The 20,623-nt window shown below is 41.3% G+C and overlaps 1 long non-coding RNA gene across 1 annotated transcript; it reads left to right on the top strand.

Annotated features, from left to right (window-relative positions):
• Nucleotides 1–7,938: 7,938 nt before the first annotated feature.
• LOC145658007 (uncharacterized) lies at nt 7,939–12,831 on the top strand. Its single transcript, XR_014123933.1, has 3 exons — nt 7,939–8,153; nt 9,140–9,288; nt 12,342–12,831. It is a non-coding gene; the product is annotated as an uncharacterized LOC145658007 (long non-coding RNA).
• The last annotated feature ends 7,792 nt before the right edge of the window (nt 12,832–20,623 follow it).

Here is a 20,623-nt window from a genome sequence, read left to right as displayed (position 1 = left end):
TTGTGAAATGACTGCAGGAAAGATAATGGACGTGAATCATGAAACAAAGGCCCACAAGGTCTTTTCTCACATTTATGTGGATACCGCCTTTATATTCTTATTAATGTTTAATAACCCATCAACTTCTTATGTTGCTATCTATGCTGAAACGCATCCTGTTGTTTTGACACCTATGTATCCATCGCTAGGACAACCACTGCTGAGGGCTGAAGGTGTTAACTGCAGTTATAAAGCACCGGTCACCTTGACTGTCTGCTGATTTCAGAACATCCACGTGTCCCCCTTTTTGTGCATCCTGAACTGAACTGTAGCCACTAATTGAAAGCTGCCCAGCTCTGTCACAGACCCACTTATTACATGGTGTCCATAGTGATGAGACACGCTGGCACTCGGAGACAATGCACAAGAAAAGATGACTTGAACTCACAGTCAACAGATGTTCCCAGCTACATAGGTTGGTCTAATGATGTTGAAGGCCTAGTGATGAGAATGAGGTAGAGTTGATAGATGTGTGTGTGTGTGTGTGTGTGTGTGTGTGTGTGTGTGTGTGTGTGTGTGTGTGTGTGTGTGTGTGTGTGTACGCGCAACCCTTCAATAAACTCTACTTCTGATACTCTGAGAATCTCAATAAGCATTCAGAAATATCTTATGAATATGCTATGCACTTGTTATAAAGGGTTAATGAATTGCTCAAGTAGTCACCTTTAAATAAAACATTAACACATACTTCCCCCTTTCCCATAATGACTTTCTAGTGCAGTTCAGCTTCAGTGCAGAATCTTTCTTGATAAAAGAAAAAAGACCCAAACCATTACATTCCTGAACAGCCTCTGATAGGTACTGCTGAAAAAAGCATTTCCTACACATTGTTTTCTGTCACCTAAAAACTGCAGGTAGACAGAAAATGATTATTTATCTTCTACTGAACAGTATAAATGATAAGATATTGCTAATTGTAATGACATAGATGTTTCTATAAATGAGAAAAACATCTTCACATGCTCTTTCAACCGATATGCACCTGACCCAGGTCATATACGTTATGCTCAGTTGGCATATGTCTTATTTTGGATGCTTTTCCTAAATTATAATATACGATTCATCTTCTGCACTCAAATTCCTCACATGATAATGGAGATTGATAATATGATCAGTCTTCTATCCTCCACAAGAATGATATCATTGAAACATCCTGCTTGAGAGGGGTTGAATAGAGACCACAGCCCTACCCAGAGCCCTGTCCTGTGCTGTTAGGACTCACTCTACTGCTGTATCTGTGTGTATATAAAAAGCTACCAGCCACATTGATCAATCGATAGAGCAAAGATGATAATTGATCGTACAGGGTTTCCCTTTTGCGAGTAAGGGAAAGGAAGAGACAGCTAGGCCAGGTTACACACACACACCTCTTACACACACACATACACACACACACACACGCGCACGTACCCTATTCGAATTTCTGTATGTGACTGGGGGACCTCATTGTAGTGAACACTGCACTGACCCATTAGAACAGTCTGGAATCAAAGAAGCTAAAGACCCAGAGGTTTACAGGCATTAATTTAAAAGCAAGTTCCAATTGGTAACTTATAGTCATGCACCAAGTTATTGACCAATACATTTATCAGGTCAGATGGAAGAAATGGAATATGTTTTGTGTCCCAATGCTTCTTCAAACTATGCAAGAGATTGCAACGATTCATTGTCTTTTAAGAAATAAAATTAATTCAATACATTTATGTTATATTCCTGTATACAAAAATCATCTGGAAGATAGAAACTGAAGACAGAAAACAAGTTTTATGTAGTGTGCTGCAGTATGTGTGGGTTGCCATACAGGGATGCATGGAGGTTATGTATATTCATTATTGTCTTCACGAGGTCAAGGAAAGCTGGCGTGTATATATATATATATATATATATATATATATATATATATATATATGTGTGTGTGTGTGTGTGTGTGTGTGTGTGTGTGTGTGTGTGTGTGTGTGTGTGTGTGTGTGTGTGTGTGTGTGTGTGTGTTTTCCTGTTTTCCTGTTGCATCTATTCTTTTCACCTTGACTGGCTGGGTAGGACAAGCCAGGCCCCTAAACCCCAAAGGACAACTATCTTGTGTGTGTGTGTGTGTGTGTGTGTGTGTGTGTGTGTGTGTGTGTGTGTGTGTGTGTGTGTGTGTGTGTGTGTGTGTGTGTGTGTGTGTGTGTGTGTGTGTGTGTTATTGGCAATTGAAGGGGACTTGTCCCTCCCTTTGGGTCTTTGACATCTTCATCTTGATATTTCTTAATCTACAGCTCAAATCCCAGACAAGGACAGAGACAGATTACCTTGGTCTCACACACACACACACACACACACACACACACAGTCACTCAGCCGCAGACAGACAGACTGAGACTGACAGCGAGTGAGAGAGAGAGAGAAAGAGAGAGAGAGAAGGCATTCTTCATTCTCATAGTTTATAACTGCAGGTGACATTCACAGAGCACTGAAAACCATTAAGGAATAAGGTGAGAAGTCACACAGCCGTGGATCTAAGGAGACACAGATGAGGCATTACATTAGTCAGAGCTGTGCTTAGAAAGAAGGGATTGCTCTTTTATTCATTCTCCCAGTGCAGCTTCACAAAGCCACAAGGCCTTAGCTATAGAAAAGAGACACGTATCTCTTTCATGCAAGATGCAAACAAAGCGTCTCACAGTTGCTCTTTAAATGATTTTTAAAACTTACAAAATTAATGTCTCGTGACCCTACAAAGTAAATTGGTGGGATACAGTAATATTTAGTTGTATCATCTTACTGAAGCGGTAATAGCAATTTGTCAGGCTGTTAAAGCAAACAAGGTACTTATAAAAGAGATTTAAGGGCAAATTCAGTGTGCTAATATGTGATATGTTATCCTTTGTGATCAGCTGCAAACTCTTCCAGTGACATGCTGACTGCTTCGAAACAGACTCCAAACGTATTGCTAAATTAATAATTTGGTGTTTTATTGATATGAATTTTCTTCTAAACTTTAAAGGTGTTGTTGCCGATACGGAAAACGGTGCTTGTGACAATAACATGCTCGAAGTTCTAGTTTTTATTAATGCTTCTGCTCTCTTTCTGTATAAATGATAAATGCATTAATCTGATTATCAGGGCCCCTTCTATTCAACGGTCTAATAAGTAACATTCAGTAATGAATATACGTGTACGAGCGTGCACGTGTGTGCTTGTGTGAGCATGTTGAGTGTGAATGGAGGAGGACATTATTCACGGAGATTGAGGCAGTCTGCGGTCTGTCATAATTATCTCATATATGCATAAATCATTGCAGGCGAATTTCCCTCTCCTAGGCAGAACGTCCCAGCACTCGGAAAGACGCATTATGGCTCAACTGCAGTACCGATCACCGCCATGATTCTATTGGTCGCTTTTAATGTATCCTGAAATGTAAGGTGAGTAAGATAATTTTTTGTTCTTATTTGCAAGGACAGCGTTTAAGGAGTGACTGGAGGGGCTTGGATTAGACTTCTGTAGAATGTAGTACTCGTATCATTAATGTTCTGGAGTTCATAGAACTTGCAGCTCAGTACACATGAAGTGTATGAACGCTGTAGGAAGAGAAGAACCTTTTCCACGGCATAGTTGTCACCATTATCCCATCAAAAGGCCACGCAGGAAATGGCCTGTTCTAATGTCTGGCTGCGATAATCTGTCACCAGAGACATGGGGTCCAAAATCCTCCCTTTTCCTGCTATGCTTTTTCAAACTTTAAACCGTAATGCGTTTCTCATTAAAAAAAGACATTCAGTAAGCTATAACCTTTTCATTATTGTCCTATAGGTTATATGTCCTGGAACTAGTGAACGTAGGTCATCTTGCTCTGCAGTAGGCCCATCACTATTTCAGAACTGCCTTAGCCAGAAGTGAACACGGCCACTTTCTTTAATTGGCATTTGGAGTCGACCCAGATCTACATAACCAAGACGCCAACTTTTTGATCTACGTATCGCATTGTCGTCGTCCCCGGGTGCCATAGCAACGCTCGTCCTTGCCGAAGGTCTGTTTTAAGTCGCGCATTTATCATTAGTACGTGTCGTATTAGCGCAGGACCCCGGCTGGGCTCTTCGGCGGCGCCGAGCTTTGATACCCCAGAAGAAGGGATGGGGAAAGACAGCGCATGCGCCGTCTTGTCGCGTCGGCCGTGCGGCTGAACCAACCTTTAATTTGCGCTACTTGCACGCTCGTTTCGCCGTCGCGGTGACGACATGAAACACGGAGCCACCCGAAGACAAAATACGACAACACAGATCGCAGGCAAAGGTTTCTTAACAACAGTGTCTGAAAGTAAGGCTCCCGGCAGAGAACTACTTTGTGAACCGAAGAGAGTTCATTATTTGAAGAATGAAAATCAATGAATGAGCGGGTAGCGAAAATATCTGCTGACACAAGGGGGCTTTAAAAGCATAAAGAAGGAGAGAGAGAGAGAGAGAGAGAGAGAGAGAGAGAGAGAGAGAGAGAGAGAGAGAGAGAAATTGAATAAATCAGTGGCAAAAGAGTGAAAAAGAAAAAAATTAAAAGTAGACACATTCAAGGACAGACAAGTGTGCTTTTTAAAATTTTTATTTAATTTTTTTTTTTTTTTTTTACCGCTGTATGCATAATACAATATGGCCAAAAAAGAGAATGGATTATTTAATTACACTAAATAGAACTTGTATTTAAGATATTAGTGCTTTGTGATAAATATTATGTTCATTCTGTCTCTCCTCTGTCTGAGGCTTTAACCAGTTTCAACTCGTTTTACAGCCAATTACAGAAAATTAATTTGCATTTGCTTACAGCAGATAAACCAGGGTTATTTAGAGAGGATCATGGTCAAGTTTATTATATGTAAGGACCCATTAGCAGCTAAAAAATGAAGGCACACCAAAGTGATGGGAGATATTACCATCTACTTGACAAATATTTTATATTTTCTTTAATTCAGTGATAGTCATCATCATCATCATCATCATCATCATCATCATCATTATCACTGGCTTCATCATTCCTCTTCATAATCAGCACGGTCATCGCCACCATTGTTATCGTCATGGTCCTTTTCTCCAGTTTCTCCACTGATCATGTTCTGTTCTGAAGTTGAAGGAGTGTGGATCACACAGATCTTGCTGGTTACTGTCCGTCTTTGATTGCATACCATTAACCAATAAGCTTTGATGAATATGCAGCTTGGTATTTAATCAAATCAAACATACTCACACATTCCCAAAATAGATGTTATTTTAATACAGTTTGGACTAGGAATTTCAGCATAATCTAACTAATTCAGTTTACACTGCTTTAAGACATACTTTCTTTTTCTCAGTACTGTCTCTTACGCGCGCACGCACACACACACACACACACACACACACACACACACACACACACACACACACACACACACACACAAGCTTCCTCTTGTTCCCCACACCCTCTCTCTATAGTGAGTACGCTGTACAGATTCTTCACAATCAATTAACATTAGGATCAAAAGCTTCACCTGCCTGACACAACAGAGGCGCATCTATTAGACCCAGAGACAGCTAGGTCCCCACTCTCTAATTACTCAAGGAACCTCAGTCTCACAATCACATCTTCTCTAACAGTTAAAGATCTTGGAGTGATTATGGATCCCAGTCTCTCATTTGAAGCTCATGTAAATAATATTTCCAGGACTGCTTTTCTCCACCTCAGGAACATTTCAAAGATTAGGAACATGTTCTCCTCACATGAGGCAGAAAAGCTAGTCCATGCATTTATTACTTCAAGATTGGACTACTGTAATGTCTTACTATCAGGCTGTACTACTAAGTGCGTAAACAAGCTCCAGATAGTTCAAAATGCAGCAGCCAGAGTTCTTACTAGAACAAGAAAATTTGATCACATCACTATCTTAGCTACTTTACATTGGCTCCCTACTTTACATTGGCTCCCTACTTTACATTGGCTCTAATAAGCTACAAAGCACTGAATGGTCTTGCCCTACAGTACCTTAGAGTGCATTACGATCCACCATGTCTGCTTAGATCAAAAGGCGCAGGCTCTTTACTAGTACCAAGAATAAGAAAATCTACCGCAGGGGGCAAATCCTTTTCCTATAAAGCCCCCACACTATGGAATAATCTTCCTGTATATGTTCAAGACTCAGACACAGTCTTAGTGTTTAAGGCTAGGTTGAGAACATATCTGTACAGTCGGGCATTTTATTAACTACTTCCCATCTTAGGTAAGGGTGTAGATCTGTGATGTCATGATGCTCTCACTGCAGCTCTCTTTTGTCACTCAAATTTGTTGACCCTTAATGGCTGTTGTCTTGAGGGATGGGTCTCGGACACATGCACACCTCACAACCTTTAGAAAGTTGGCCTAGACATAAATTGCTTATTTTTTACATTTTTAAATGTATTTTTTTCTTAAAATTGTTATTGTCACCATTGTTGGCCAGAAAAAGATGCCCCCCCCCCCCTTTGAGTCTTGGTTCCTCTCAAAGTTTCTTCCTCATGCTCTAGAGAGATTTTCCTTGCCACTGTCACCCTTGGCTTGTTCACTGGGGACTTGGACTTGGACATTTGTGAAGCTGCTTTGTAACAACATCTGTTGTAAAAAGTGCTATATAAATACATTTGATTTGATTTGAAAATGATTGACAGCTACAGTAGCCAATAAGGGAAGCTGTCATTGCAGAGCCTAGCAAAGGGAACACATCACTTGCCTTACTCTAGATAAGTGGTCGCACACACTGACCTCAATGACCTGTCAACAGCCCCTGACCTTTATGAAACAATGGAACAATATCCTGTTCACCTATTTGACCTTTGGCACTGGGTGGGGTAGGGGATCATGAGATGAGGAAATGAGCAGGGTTTCTGTTGACTTGATTTACATGAAGTATATCTTTCTACGCTGTATTCTAGACCAGAGGTCCTGTAGGAGGCGTTCTGTAGACCTGAAGCACTGTGCAGTTTAGCATTTTCTCTATTGTCAATTTGCATATTTACATATTAATAAGGCCTAGTTCTATAGCCTTATTCTAGTATTCATTTGTGTCTCACAGTTAATAATATTCAGGAAAACTCTTATCATTCAATCAGACATCAAATCAGAACATCACATAAGATAAAACATGAATTAAACAACAACATACCATATCTGCCTCAGGAAAATTGTCTGCCCATGGTAACTGAGTGATTCTACTGAGTGCTCTGTAGTAGCTTAGGTGTGGTTATCACCAGCTGCGTGTTGTTTCAAGTCTGACACTCCACCATGAGCCACCAGACACGTCCTAGGAGAAATTGCGAAGTTTGCCCTGTATTCATTACTAAGGATAGGGTCGACCCACTCACATCCCGGTTCCCATTCATATCTGCACTTCCGCAGCCTGTGACGTTTTCTGCAAGAGGACTTGCGTCAGATGACATTTTTAAAATCGCATTTTTTAAAGTCCACGAGTCTCTGTATCTAGGGCACTTAGAGCGTTCCTCTAATTCTCTGCACCACTCTGTTGATTTTGAACTTCTTTGCTCGTTTCTTGTGAACTTGATCTGGTTTGATTGTAAATGTGAATATAAATATTATGTTACTCTCACCACTGTGATGGTGACCTTTAGTATATGTATGAAACGATGTATATGGAAATATGTGACTAACCACGTCCGGCATTGATTGCAGTATTCTTTTTGTCAGTATGGGACACTCCTGCATTATAAGCGACGGGTTGAGCCAATCAGGTGTCTTTGGAGTGGACCAGCTCTAAACGTTTAAATTGCATGGGGGGGCTTTCGAGGCACCAGACTGGAGGACTGTGGGTGTGGGCGGAGTCACGTACACCTCCTTTCCTCCTGCGCTCCGAGTGCGGAGCCGGTGAGCGAGTGGGACGAGAAAGTGAGAGCAGCAGCGAAGTAGAGACTCTGTGTTTGTGAGTGTCTGTTTTCCTGCTTCCCCTGTTCCTCTGTCAAAAAAGGCCGGTGCTAGGAAGAGACGTGGAGACGTCTGAGTCTGCGAGGGTGGGAAGATCGGGGAGAAGAAACACGCACGGATATGCTCTCGGGATCTGGAAATGCAGTGACGCACACACCCTCTCGTAATCCCGTGCGAATGACGGGAGCATAATTTATTGGCAGGTATTAGGCTGCAGAACACTGCAGAGTGCTACTAACCTACTGCTAAAGCAATACTCTTTAATTGCTTTTAGATCCCCCCCCCCCCCCCCGCCCCCAGAGTTTATGGTCGCATAATTATTTGATACGTTTTCTCATACATCCGCTGCAGTCTCTGCAGTGTTCTTTCACCCTTTTGCCTGCGAGGATGATTTTTTTTTTTTTTTAAATAAGAAAGAAACAAACCATTTCTAAATCATTAGCTGCAGTTGCTACGCTTTAGTTTCCAACTTCCAGCTCCTGCCCGTTGGAGCTCCTGACTTCTGTGGATGGAGCCTCCACAGCGACTGCACGTGTCCTCCTGGCAGGGAAGACAATGAGAACTGTCTGCTCTCCAAAAAGAACCGCAGCTTCCTGATCTATTTTCTCTTCCCCTGCCCCACTGCAGTTAGTTCCAGCCTAAATTTAAATTTAAAGCCTTAGTCATGCAGAATTTCAGGTCTTTTGCCACAGTTTTGCTTATGTGGATGGCAAAATGGAGAAAAAAAATGTTATAAATAAAACCCACCACTACAGTGAGAGCCGGTTGTTGTGCCAGTGGCATATTTGAGAATATTTCACCTTTGTGAGATGAATAACATGTATAATGTTGCCTGTTGTAAGAAAACCTTGTAACTACATTTTTTTTTTCAGGGGTTTTGTTTTTTACACCGTTTAAAAGCATCAGCTACATTTTGGGACTATTTCATGACAAGGGCACCACTAGAAAAGATTTAGTATTACTTAAAATCTCAACTCACTGTAATCTTGTATCTCATAGGTCCACAGGCTAATATTAAAAATATTTTTCTTGTATACTTTTAAAAAACTGACAGTGATATAAACAGCAATTGAAAATTGCATGCTGTTGTGACTTCACCTTGGGCAAAACCATGTGATGTGATTACCACATGCCCTGTGCGTGTGTGTGTGTGTGTGTGTGTGTGTGTGTGTGTGTAACTTTATCATAGTAAAGGCGCCATCCTTCACACCATGTGACCCAGGCCTACACACACCGAATCCAACTCATCAGAGGCTGTACAGCTCAGGCATGTCTGAACATGGCTGGAACTTCTCCTTGGTACAGAGCAGTAGAGGTGGCCACTGAAATGCTGCTCAGGTGTTGTGTCAAGTGCTTTGATATTATTAAAAGGAAAAAAAAATCAGTGATCACATTCTACCCCTGCCGTCCTTAAAAATACCACTTGGAGTTTCAACCAAAAAGGTTTAATACTCTACAGTGTAGTTTTTAATCCAAATTGGCTTAATACTGTACATCTTAAAGTTCCATCCAAATGGCCTTAATACTCTACAACTCGGTGCTTCTTCCAATCAAGCTGTTTAAGGGCATCTCCTTCTGTGTTTCTTTGTGCCGTGTATGTCTTTCGCTCACCCGCTCACTTTGTGACTATATGCCAGCCCTGACCGTGATGGTGAAATAATGTACTTTCCTTCACCTTCAGAGGTTGAGGTCTCTGTGTAGTGGCAGGGTAAGGATATAGGTTAGAAGTAATGTGGCAAAGCAATTTCAAGTGGCTTGTAGTCCAAAGATCTTGTGTGTGTGTGTGTGTAAGTGTGAATGTGACCATGCCCAGTAAATAGGGTTATTACTGAGAGACCTAGAGGGAGAGAGTGATAGAGAGAGAAAGAGAAATTGAGGGTGAGGGAAAGAAAAAGAAATGGAGAGAGATAAGAGACTAAGTTTCATTTTTTTTCCCCCACATACCCTTTTATTTGGCCTTTTTGGGAATGAATTCATTCGGAACAAATGCTCAGAGTGAAATGGTTTCATGAACCCCGAAGCAGAGGGCTGATGCAGAATGGCTATTAACATGAAAATTAAATTCTGAGTAAAGCGACTCGTTATATATGCCCTTTGCCCCTCTAAACAAATTGCTTGCTTATCTGTTTGTTTAGAGTAAAATAATACAGAACCAGTGTATTGGTCATGAATTAGCACAAACAGCGCACCGTTCAGCTCACCGAGGCCTGGTGGAGAAACAACAGGGAAATAGGAAGAGGAAAATTAGGTCTCTGGTTGTAAATTATAAAACAGAAAAGGTGATAATTTATTCATAATCAGATGTGAAGGGAGGGAGAGAGAAGGACATATATCAGGAGACTGTGTGTTTGAGTGTGTGTGTGTGTGTGTGTGTGAGAGAGAGAGAGAGAGAGAGAGAGAGAGAGAGAGAGAGAGACAGACAGGACCAATAAAAAGTAATAAAGAAGTGGTAGTAGAACTGGCCTTTCTTCTCCTTTGATGCTCTTGTCACACCAGGCAGGTATGGAGCAGAGTTGAGCATGTTGCTGGAAGCCAGTATTACTGCTCAGGTGTGTGGTCAGGGCAGATGAGTTGCCCTAAAGTATGAGAATATAACGTTACAAATGCTGACCATATAGCAGCGTTACAGGGCTGAGCATACACTAAAGTTTCAATCGATACGCACTTATGGCTTTAAAAAACAGGCTGACATCATCATGGTACACTGGCTTTATACCTCTACTTTAATATGAGCGGGAGAGAGAAAGAGAGAGATTGGCATTGACTGTTTAAGTAGACTGCTCTTATTCTTCTTACTCTAGGTGAACACTGCCCTCTATGGTTGTCAAAGAAACACACACACACACACACACACACACACACACACACACACACACACACACACACACACACACACCCCTTGCCTAATTAAAAATAGAATAATTGAATTGAATAAGGATACAGTATGAATGCACACTTTCTCCCAGAAATCTGTGCCCCTATTTGTAAATGTCAGCATTTTGTATTCCAGCTTGCTAACAACACAGTATCTTTCGCTCTGTGTGTGTGTGTGTGTGTGTACGTGTGTGTGTGTGCTGACCTGTCATTGCAAGATGCTATTATTCAGGCCAGTGACATTTGTGTTATGTTGTCACGATGAGTGAGAAACCATGATAAATCTGTCTTTCTCTCTCTCTTCCACAGAGACAGAGGGAGGGAAAGAGAGAGAGGGAGGGAGGGAAAAAAAAGGGAAGGGAGAGAGAGAGTGATAGAGAGAGAGGGAGGCCTTCTCTGGATCTTGGTATAACCAAACCAGCTGTCCAGAAGCTGTCATTAAGGTAGTGGCCTTGTTGCTGGGCAGGTCTGGCCTGGACAGCTTCCGTGCTGCTCCACCTCTTTAGTATTGCAACTCAGTGCTGTGATTCAGTCCAGCAACTTAGTCCTGCACTTTTAATCCCATGATTCAGCTCTGTGACTCAGTCCTAGTGATTCAGTCCTGCAGCTGGAACACTGTGTGATCTTTGCCACCTGATCCATCTTCTGAAGGCTGCGCTAACTGGTAAATTGAATCTGTTATCGTGAAGCTCACTACTACAGCATAACCATGCAGTGCAATGGCCCTTTGAGACTGGACCTGATTATATAGATGAGTCACCTAATGAGTCACCTAACGTCACCTAATGTTAAAGCGACTAATGCCAGTCCGTCATACAGCAACACAGTGTTTAGGAAAATTGGCATCAGAATCAGTGGGCTAAATCATGTATTAAGGTTACATGTGTCTTTGCAAAGTGTCTACTTAAAAAGTGCAAAGTGTCTACCGCTTTGCAAAGTGTCTACCGCTCTTCGTAGGAAGCACTCCTGTTACTTAGATAAGCATGTTTTTTTTTTGTTGTTGTTGTTGTTTTTTTGTGTGCAAAGTGCAAAAAGCGTTTTGGTTCGATTTTATTTTTCACTTCTCTCAGGACCCGATACAAGCATGTGCGCCATCTGCATTGCACCTGCTGCAGACAAATTGCTGTCCGGACTGTGGCGCAGAAGCTGGTGGGGGGTGATATGCAGACTAGTACCAGCAGAACAGCGGGCGCAAGATTGGTTTGAGGAGGCCCGAGCATCCGGAATAACTGGAATAATATTGAAAATTAACTTCCAATCAGCCACGGCTGGAAGCACAAATTGAGGAAGTAGAAAAAAAGTAATTACTAATATATGAATAAATTTAGATTTTAAATATAATAAAATAGAAAGAAAAGGGTACAAATCCTGGAAAAAAGAAGAAATTGCATAAAGTAATCAGAAATACATAAAGGTTGTTTAAGGCCAACATGATGTCTGATTCAGTGAGGGATGAGTCATTGTGATTCCAAGGATTGTGGCTTTAATGGGTTTGTTCTGTGTCTGTTTGCTTTCAGCTGTTGAGTGGTCTAGCCCTTAGTCAAGAGGCCTGCACATGATGACTCGGACCCCTCGTGGAGATCTAAGGATGCCTGATCAATATGAGTCTGATCAATCCACGTAATCATATTAATCTGATCAATCGATGAGAGAACCTGTTCTGAAACAGTTGTAATAAGATGTGTATGCGTGTGTGTGGGGGTGGTGTCCTGAAGTGATTGGAGTTTTTTTTTTTTTTATCAGCTTAATAAATCAAAGGGAATTATGAATCCTATCAAATAATGAGGAGTACAGATAACATGAAACTCTCACTTGAGCACTCTAACACACATAGCAGCAGTATGATGGGAAATCTTTAATGGCGTATGTCCCCATATGTGGCTCAGATTAATATCTTGTTGTTAATTTATTGCATATTACATATTCTCCCTCTTTCACTTACACACACACACACACACACTACTTATCTGCTGCATCACACTCCTTCCTCAACTGAGGTGAACACAACTGAGCTGGCATGTGTGTATGAATGTGAACTTCAAGGACGAAGCTTTGGATTAAAGATATATGGTTAAATAGTTTTTGTAGTGGTTTCGTGCTTTTAATCTCTTAATGTTTCTTTGCTTTTTTTTTATGGCCTCTGCTGTGAGAAAATTCTAGAAGCTTCAGAGGAAGTAGGGCAAGAAGGGAAAGTGAGAAAGCAAGCAAAATAAAGGCACCCCCACCACACCTATGCTGCTTCCCTGTTTTTAACTGGACAGAAGTAAAAAAAAACATGCATATTTTATGCTGTTTCCCACAGCCACATAGGTTGCTGTCACTGTGGCCTTAGTTAGTCTCTTGATAACAAAGAGGGCTCTTGCAGTTACACACAAACACACGCACGCACACACACTCAGGTCCCACACTGACCTAACTCCACAACTTTAATCACAAGGTTTGTAATTAATAATGTGAGCATATTATAATGCATTAAAGATTACTGGCACTAAATTTTGTCAATTTTTAAAATATTCTAGTGCTAGTGTAGGAGTAGCAAATTTAAATTATTTATTAGATTTGTCAGTTCTTGCCTTGGATGATGCCGCTGTTGTACTGTCATTGCGACAGTGAGTCACACATTTAGTCGTTTCAGTTTAACGAGTTCTAGGTGTATGTGTAAGGCATGCATTGTAAACAGGGTTGCTAGAGGCAGCAGCTACCATGGTAACTCTATAGGAGTTTCATGTCTGGCAAGACAATTATAGCCCATATTAACAAGTTTATATGATTTATGCACAGCATGTATACAGAGACATTCAGAGAACATTTCTGAGATTTCTTTTAAAATTTAGAAATGTCATGAGTGTTGAGAATATACTGCATCATTTAAAAAATGGAAGGTCATAGGAGCTTTTGTAGCTACAGATCACAGTAAGCCATGCGGTCAAAACTCTTTTTTTCAGTATTTACTAAAAAAAACCACCTGTTTGCTATGCTTTTCTGTTCCACTTTGGACCATTTTTGGAAGTGGTACAAGCATTTTCATTGATGCTAGACACACGAAATCTTGGCTCAGAAAAGAGGGAGAGGTAGATTTCCACCATGGTAATGTGTTTTCTTGCCAGCTATCCTGAGAGTGTGGGGAATCTTGGCTGCCTATGTGAGAGAGGGACTCTCCAAGATGGATGGGAGGGGGGAGTCTTTTGGTTTCCCACCACCGCAATCCGTTCCATTCATTTGGTCTCAGTTCTGTAGCACCTTTCAGAAAAGATATGGTTCTGAAAAAACAGACCATGAACAGGGATCCAGGCCTATGACCCAAATGAGCACGGAAAGGATGACTGCAGAAACATCTTCTATGGTGTTGCAAAGACAGTTTCAGAGCTTTAGCCATATTTCTTTACTCCTGTCCCATTGCTCTTGGTGCATAATCCCAGCAGAAGTGGCCCATCATTGTGTCAGTGAAGTCTGTCAGGTACAGTAGTACTTTTAGCATGTGCTAACACTACTACTAACTGGCAGCTGCCAACATGAATACACATTTCCTGTTTCCTGCCCAGATTTCCTGTGTGGTTTCTCCCTCTGGCTCTACTGGCATGTAGAGGTTCTGTGTTGAGTGATGTAATTTGATGGGATGAGCATTCAATATGGTCTACAACAACTTCAGTGGGATATAAAGATTGAAAGCTAAACTCCACCTACCCCATCCACATCAGTGGATGAGGAAACAGTGCACCCACGCTATGCACACAGGAGAAGCTGAAACACCTACACCTACACTGCACTGAACAAAATGTATCTCAACATCTGGAATACTGCTTTGTGGCCACAAGGACTATATATAATGTAGCACGGACTGCTTGTAAGCCAGGCTGCACAAGGAAGGCATCCTGGTCCTCCAAAGGTTTCATCCTTATTCTGAGCATTCTTTATTCTGCTTTTTTCCTTGACATTCTTGCCACTTGCTTCCTTATTAGGGTCTGGACCCAGGCATTTGTAAATCTGCTTTGTGACAACACGTTGCAAAAAGCGCTATATAAATTTGACTATAGACAAAGACTGACGTCTTCTTTGGTGCCCCGGGTCTCACCAAAGGAATTCCGGCTATGTGAGAGCAAGGCCTTATTTTAAGACTGCCTTCTGTAAGGCTTGGTAGACGGTAGGCTGAGTGTGCTGGGAATGTTGGTTATTGGACAGGAATCAATAGCCATCATCATCATGACAGGCAGGGGTCAAGAAATAGGGTTACACACAATAGGGTTACAAATGGGGTTACAAATGGGTACACAGAAGTCAACCAGGAATCACGAAACAAATACACAGCAGGCCAAGCCATAGCCCGAATCAACAAAGGCAGGTTATGAAATCGGGCTCCAGGGCTGTGATAATATAGATTGCATTTTGGTCGATGGTTTGAATAGGTGGCCCAACAGGTCCATCAGTAACTGTTGGGTATGGCTAGTTGCCCGTGGGTTGTGTCAATCCGGAACCGGAGGGGCAGCGGGTGAAGCTGGAGCTGAGACTCCTCTGGAAGCTGTACCAACATAGAGGTGTTCAGAAGACCCAGAATGGAGGCACCTTTGTGACACCTTCAACAAACATGGAGTTGCGGTATTTTTTACCTTACCTCATGGATCTCCACGCTGTATGATTTGAGTGTGGCTGCAATCTTAATCATGTATGTTTTGTCTATGACTGATTCCATTTCCCACAAGCCTTCGGTCCTTACAGCATCTCCCCTCCTCTGGCCCTCGACTCTTTACAGGAGGCGGAGATCTGCAGAGGCTGATTAATGGCGTGATCTGTTATTAAATTGCGCTATATGAACTGAATCAGACTCCATAGGGGTCTAATTTCCACAGGGGTGCCTTGTTCAGTTAGCCGCATTCTCTCCAAGCGGGTCGGTGTTTGTTGAAGCCAGTGGCGTGGGCATTCTTTTGATTTTACTTCTGAAAGTTGACATTGGTTATTTCTATAGGCTATGACTGCTCTTTGGTTATTTCTATAGTCTATGACTGCTCTTTGGTTATTTCTATAGGCTATGACTGGTCTTTGGTTATTTCTATAGGCTACGACTAGTCTCTGCTTGTACTGAACTAAATTGCTCTCGCATAGGGAGTGCTGGGAATGCTAATACACCATGTCCGGTAACACAAAGAGGAACCCTCCTGCCAGTTCTGTCTGACCTACAACTAAACCTTTGCCCTATATTTTTGTGTGTGTGTGTGTGTGTGTGTGTGTGTGTGTGTGTGTGTGTGTGTGTGTGTGTGTGTGTGTGTGTCTGTTTGTCTGTGTCTGTGCGCGTGTGTGTGTGTGAGGGTGATTTGTTCACATTCTATGTGAACACACCTCAGTGATCTTAAAATCTGCAAGGTAAGTCAGAGCAAGAGAGTGCAAGAGAGAGGATATGTGGGAGGGAGACACACAGAAAATATATTGCCACCTTTACAGCAATGTATCAGACTATACAGTCATGGGGAAAAGAAAGTACAGCCTCCATTAAGTCTTTGTTTCTATGTCAAGCCCTAAATAACAGTTGTGTAGTCCTCACCTTCAATAAACAAATCAATAATCTCAGGTAACAAAAGAAAAACACAACAGATTTAAATACTTAATAGTAAATAGTCATGTTTTCCAAAAAGAAAGCCAACATTCAGAAACCAGGAAACCAGGTGGAAAAAATTCACATAAACACCCTCCCTATAATTCAGCAAAATGTGGAACCACTTTTAAGATACAATGACATCCCGCATTGTTTTAACAACATTTAACTGTACTTGGGGTCATTGTCTTGTTGCGTGTCCTGTTGTGTGACCCAGTTTGAGCCCAGCTTTTGCTGCTGGACAGATGGCCTCACATTTGTTTCAATAATATTCTGGTATATTCTGAGTGCTCACCAGGCTCTTATTGCTATTTAAAACAGCTCTTAATGCACAAGTAATTTTTAGTTTGATTTTTAAGTTATGTTAATTTGCACTCATTCATCAATCATTGGTGTTCCTCTGTCAATTTCATTTAGTACAAATGAAATAGACTTTCAGATTATGTATTTTCTTTAATTTTATGTTAAAGTTACACAGTCTTCGGTAACATTGACACAGACATTCTGTCTCACAGCGCGACACAAACTGCTGGAGATTTTAGCAAAGCAGCACAGAGCGGAAGTCAATGGCAGACAAAGAACATTTAAATGTGGCCCCTAAAACATGTCTAACAACACCCATGGTGATATCTATCTAATGCAAAAAAGATCAGATACAGATATTAAGCCAATTTTAATAAATTGCAAAAACACATGTTAATAAAGAGAGACAATACTCATGTTCTCCTGCCTTTGTGGCCTTATGGTTCCAAGACTTTATGGTTCCACCTGACTAATTTGTTTATAGGAATTGGTGAAGACCGCACAATTGTTAGTTAGGCCCTGATAAATAACACAGAAGTGTGAACTTTCTTTTTCACTGACTGTATATAGTCTCTTTGAATAAGAGATCTTCTGATAGACATCTTCTGTATCAGTGCTGAGAGAGAAGATGGTAATGTTGGTGATTAGCTGACAAGCTGAATCAGGTGTGCAGTGCATGAGGTTCCAGAATCAGGACCGGGAAACAGTCCTGTATCAATACTATATTAAAGATTCTGTTGTCATGCTAATATCTGAGTGTGTGTGTGTGTGTGTGTGGATGGAAAAGGGGAAGTGCTCTTCTCTACTCCCATCAGAATCAGAGTGTTCTGCTCTCCGCTGACAAAGGGCTCCTCAGGAGCGATCAGGCGCGACTGGAGCACTTCCACTCTGTGTCAAGGGCATACAATCCCACATTATGGTCTCTTCAGATGACTTGAGCCAAAGACTGAAATGTCACAGAGAGAGAACATTAGAAGGTAGAGGGACCGAGACAGCAAGAATAAATAAGTTAATTACTTTTTAATGAGCACTTGAAGGGACACTAGACTAAGTGTGAATGGGCTTAAAAATAGATGGAGGGAGTTCTGCCTTTTGCTAACATTTCATCATGTAATGAGTCTAGGTTCATTTGCCTATAGTTCCTTCACCAGAGCCCAAGGAGGGTTCCGCACTACACTCATAAGGGACACCTGCCCAAATGCATCACACTACAACTGGATCCTGGGAGAAAGCTCCTCCCCATGTGTATGAACTTCCTCCCTGGCGTACCTGAAACTCCTCCCATCACCATTCATCTAAATACAATACTTGATGTAGAGTACAACTACATTTCATACTACATTTCATAGTGCAATTAGAATAGTCCTAACATGTATAGTACTTAAGATTAAACATTTATATAATATAAAATCTCTAGGTCAAATATAAAGTTAAAAGAGTGAAAGGGGGTGAAAAGTGCCATTCTGTGTGAAACGATCAATAATCATGCAAAAATGTGTTGTTTACAGACCATTTGCTTATCTTGTCAAGACAATACTTCAGATTCCATACTCAGGAATAAACATCGAATTTCCCCATGGCTCCTCCATTATTATGCCAGGTAGATAGGTACCAGCACTATGGCCACATGCAGCATGAAGTCCAGGGTGAGCCAGATCTTAGACTTGTCATGAGCTGTCACTCTGTGACATGAGTGCACACTGGGGCTATAGATCCTCTGTTTCTCAGTTTCTGACTCTCATAAGCTTTTGGCGAGGGGGCTCACAAACTGCGGACATAATTAATCCCATTGTGTGGAAAACAATCTCTTTAGCAGTCATCTAGCATCTGGGTCCAGACAAAGCTTAGAATTAACTGCTAAATACCATTATCTGTGTATGTGTGTTCCATTTAAAGCAGCAGATGTATGCCTATAATCCTCTCAACAGGTTCAGGTATGCAAAAAGTCCCCAAAATGGGACTAAAACCTCATTACCCCCTGCTGCCTTAAAGGATAAACAAGAAGAATCACCTACCTTCAGTCTTCTCATATTATTGTTTGTCTCCATCTCACATAGGCCATGACAGGACGGGAATATGGCATAGACCCCTGGTTTACATTTTCACCAACATTCCAAGTCTACTACTGCTAAGTTGCCAAATGCTGGAAATGTACATGTAAACATAAATTAAGTAACTTCATCTTAAGTCACTCCTTTTCCCAATGAATAAAATCCATAGAAAAAAGTTCTACAGATTGGTTAATGATTATGCATTTCTGTACTATTGTGCTATCTCTATCTATCTATCTATCTATCTATCTATCTATCTATCTATCTCTCTCTCGCTCTCTCTCACACACACACACACACACACACACACACACACACACATACAGAGAGAGAGAGAGAAAGAGAGAGAGAGAGAGACTGATTTCTCTTCATCAAGTCAAGATACTAGGAGAGAAGTAGTAGGGTCTTGGTTGTTGTGTGTGTTAAATCAGGTTCTGGTGTCTTCAGTGTTCAGTTCCAGTTCTTTTGAGTAATGGAGTTTTCAGTCCAGAACAGTGTCAATCCAGATGTAGCATGGCTGTGCTGTTAGAAGACTATACTTTCCCATCTTTGGCTCACTACTAGCCTACCTGCAGAAGAACAACAGATATAAAACACAGGACATAGGGTGATACTCAACGTCACAGACATATATAACTTTACAAAATATTAGTCTGAATGGCATTACATCATGTCGTTTGATTTATACCATGTTAGTTCACGTCTGCTTAGTTTAGCAGTTCCGAATGGAAGCCTTTCAAACGAGCGCAAAGCAGAACTCCGACTGTTTTCACACCGGCCCGCTTCTACTCAAAACATGCCATAAATATTAACAGCACAGAGAAAACAGGATTAACTTGAGGACACGCGCGTTTACACAGACACGCACACGTAGACTCCGCCCCCACTGCCACACACACACACACACACACACACCGTTTAACAGGATTGACACCTGTGGGCCATGTGATTTGCTTACAAGGTGACACTGCATCCGTCTTGGCGGCCGTGTTTGACAGCTTGTCAATAAAGGAAGGAGCAGAAATATGATGATGGTCCCACGCGCGGAGTAGATTTACAATCTGAGCTGGCAGATGGCCGAAGCCCCAAACCCAGAAGCAAGAACTCTCTGCAAAATCGATGACGAGGTAAATTGCTGCAGCTTTAAGTATTTCATACTTCAGAAATGTGGTGGTTTTTTTTTTTTTTCAAACCGTTTATAAATACAACTCTCATCTAATATTTTCTCTTCGTCCGCCAATTTATTGGCCAAATTGTTTCTCATCTTTTTCTCGAGATTGAAAAGCAGCGGTGTGAAATCATTTTAATTCCGCCCCGCAGTGACCTATGATAACCTCAGAAGTCAGCAATGCAGCCCTGACCCTTTTTCTGAATCTGTCTCTCTCTCTCTCTCGTTTTAAATAATCTCTTTGCCTTTGAATGTGCGGATATTGTAGGCCTCTCAGTGGCCCCACCCTCATCTTAGAAAATGTTTTGATGTCCAATTCTGGAATTGTATGCATGTTACGATTGTGAAAAAGCATGTAATAGACTGAATCACTCATACAAGTCATAATATTCCAGAACATCAGGGCACAGAACCATCTAGTTATGACAACACTTCACTTTAGAGTTTGCAATTTAAACTGCAGCACAAACTTTTCGTCCATGTAAGGCAAAAAAAAAACAAAAAAAAATGAACCAACCCAAAACAACAAACAAAAACAACCCCCCCCAAAAAAACTAGTTTAATACAGAAGAATCTAGTAATAGAGAACTTGGAGGAGGGAAAACTAAAATCATTTGACCTTTAACTGCAAAGTATAATTACCATTCAGAAGTACTCTAAATGTCACGAAGGAATAACTGAATAGTTTTCAGT

This window comes from Electrophorus electricus, chromosome 5 (assembly GCF_041902795.1).
Source record: "Electrophorus electricus isolate QZ-2024a chromosome 5, ASM4190279v1, whole genome shotgun sequence".
In the NCBI taxonomy this organism is placed as follows: Eukaryota; Metazoa; Chordata; class Actinopteri; order Gymnotiformes; family Gymnotidae; genus Electrophorus; species Electrophorus electricus.
The sequence above is the reverse complement of the archived record's forward strand: the minus strand, read 5'-3'. Positions and strand labels throughout refer to the sequence as shown.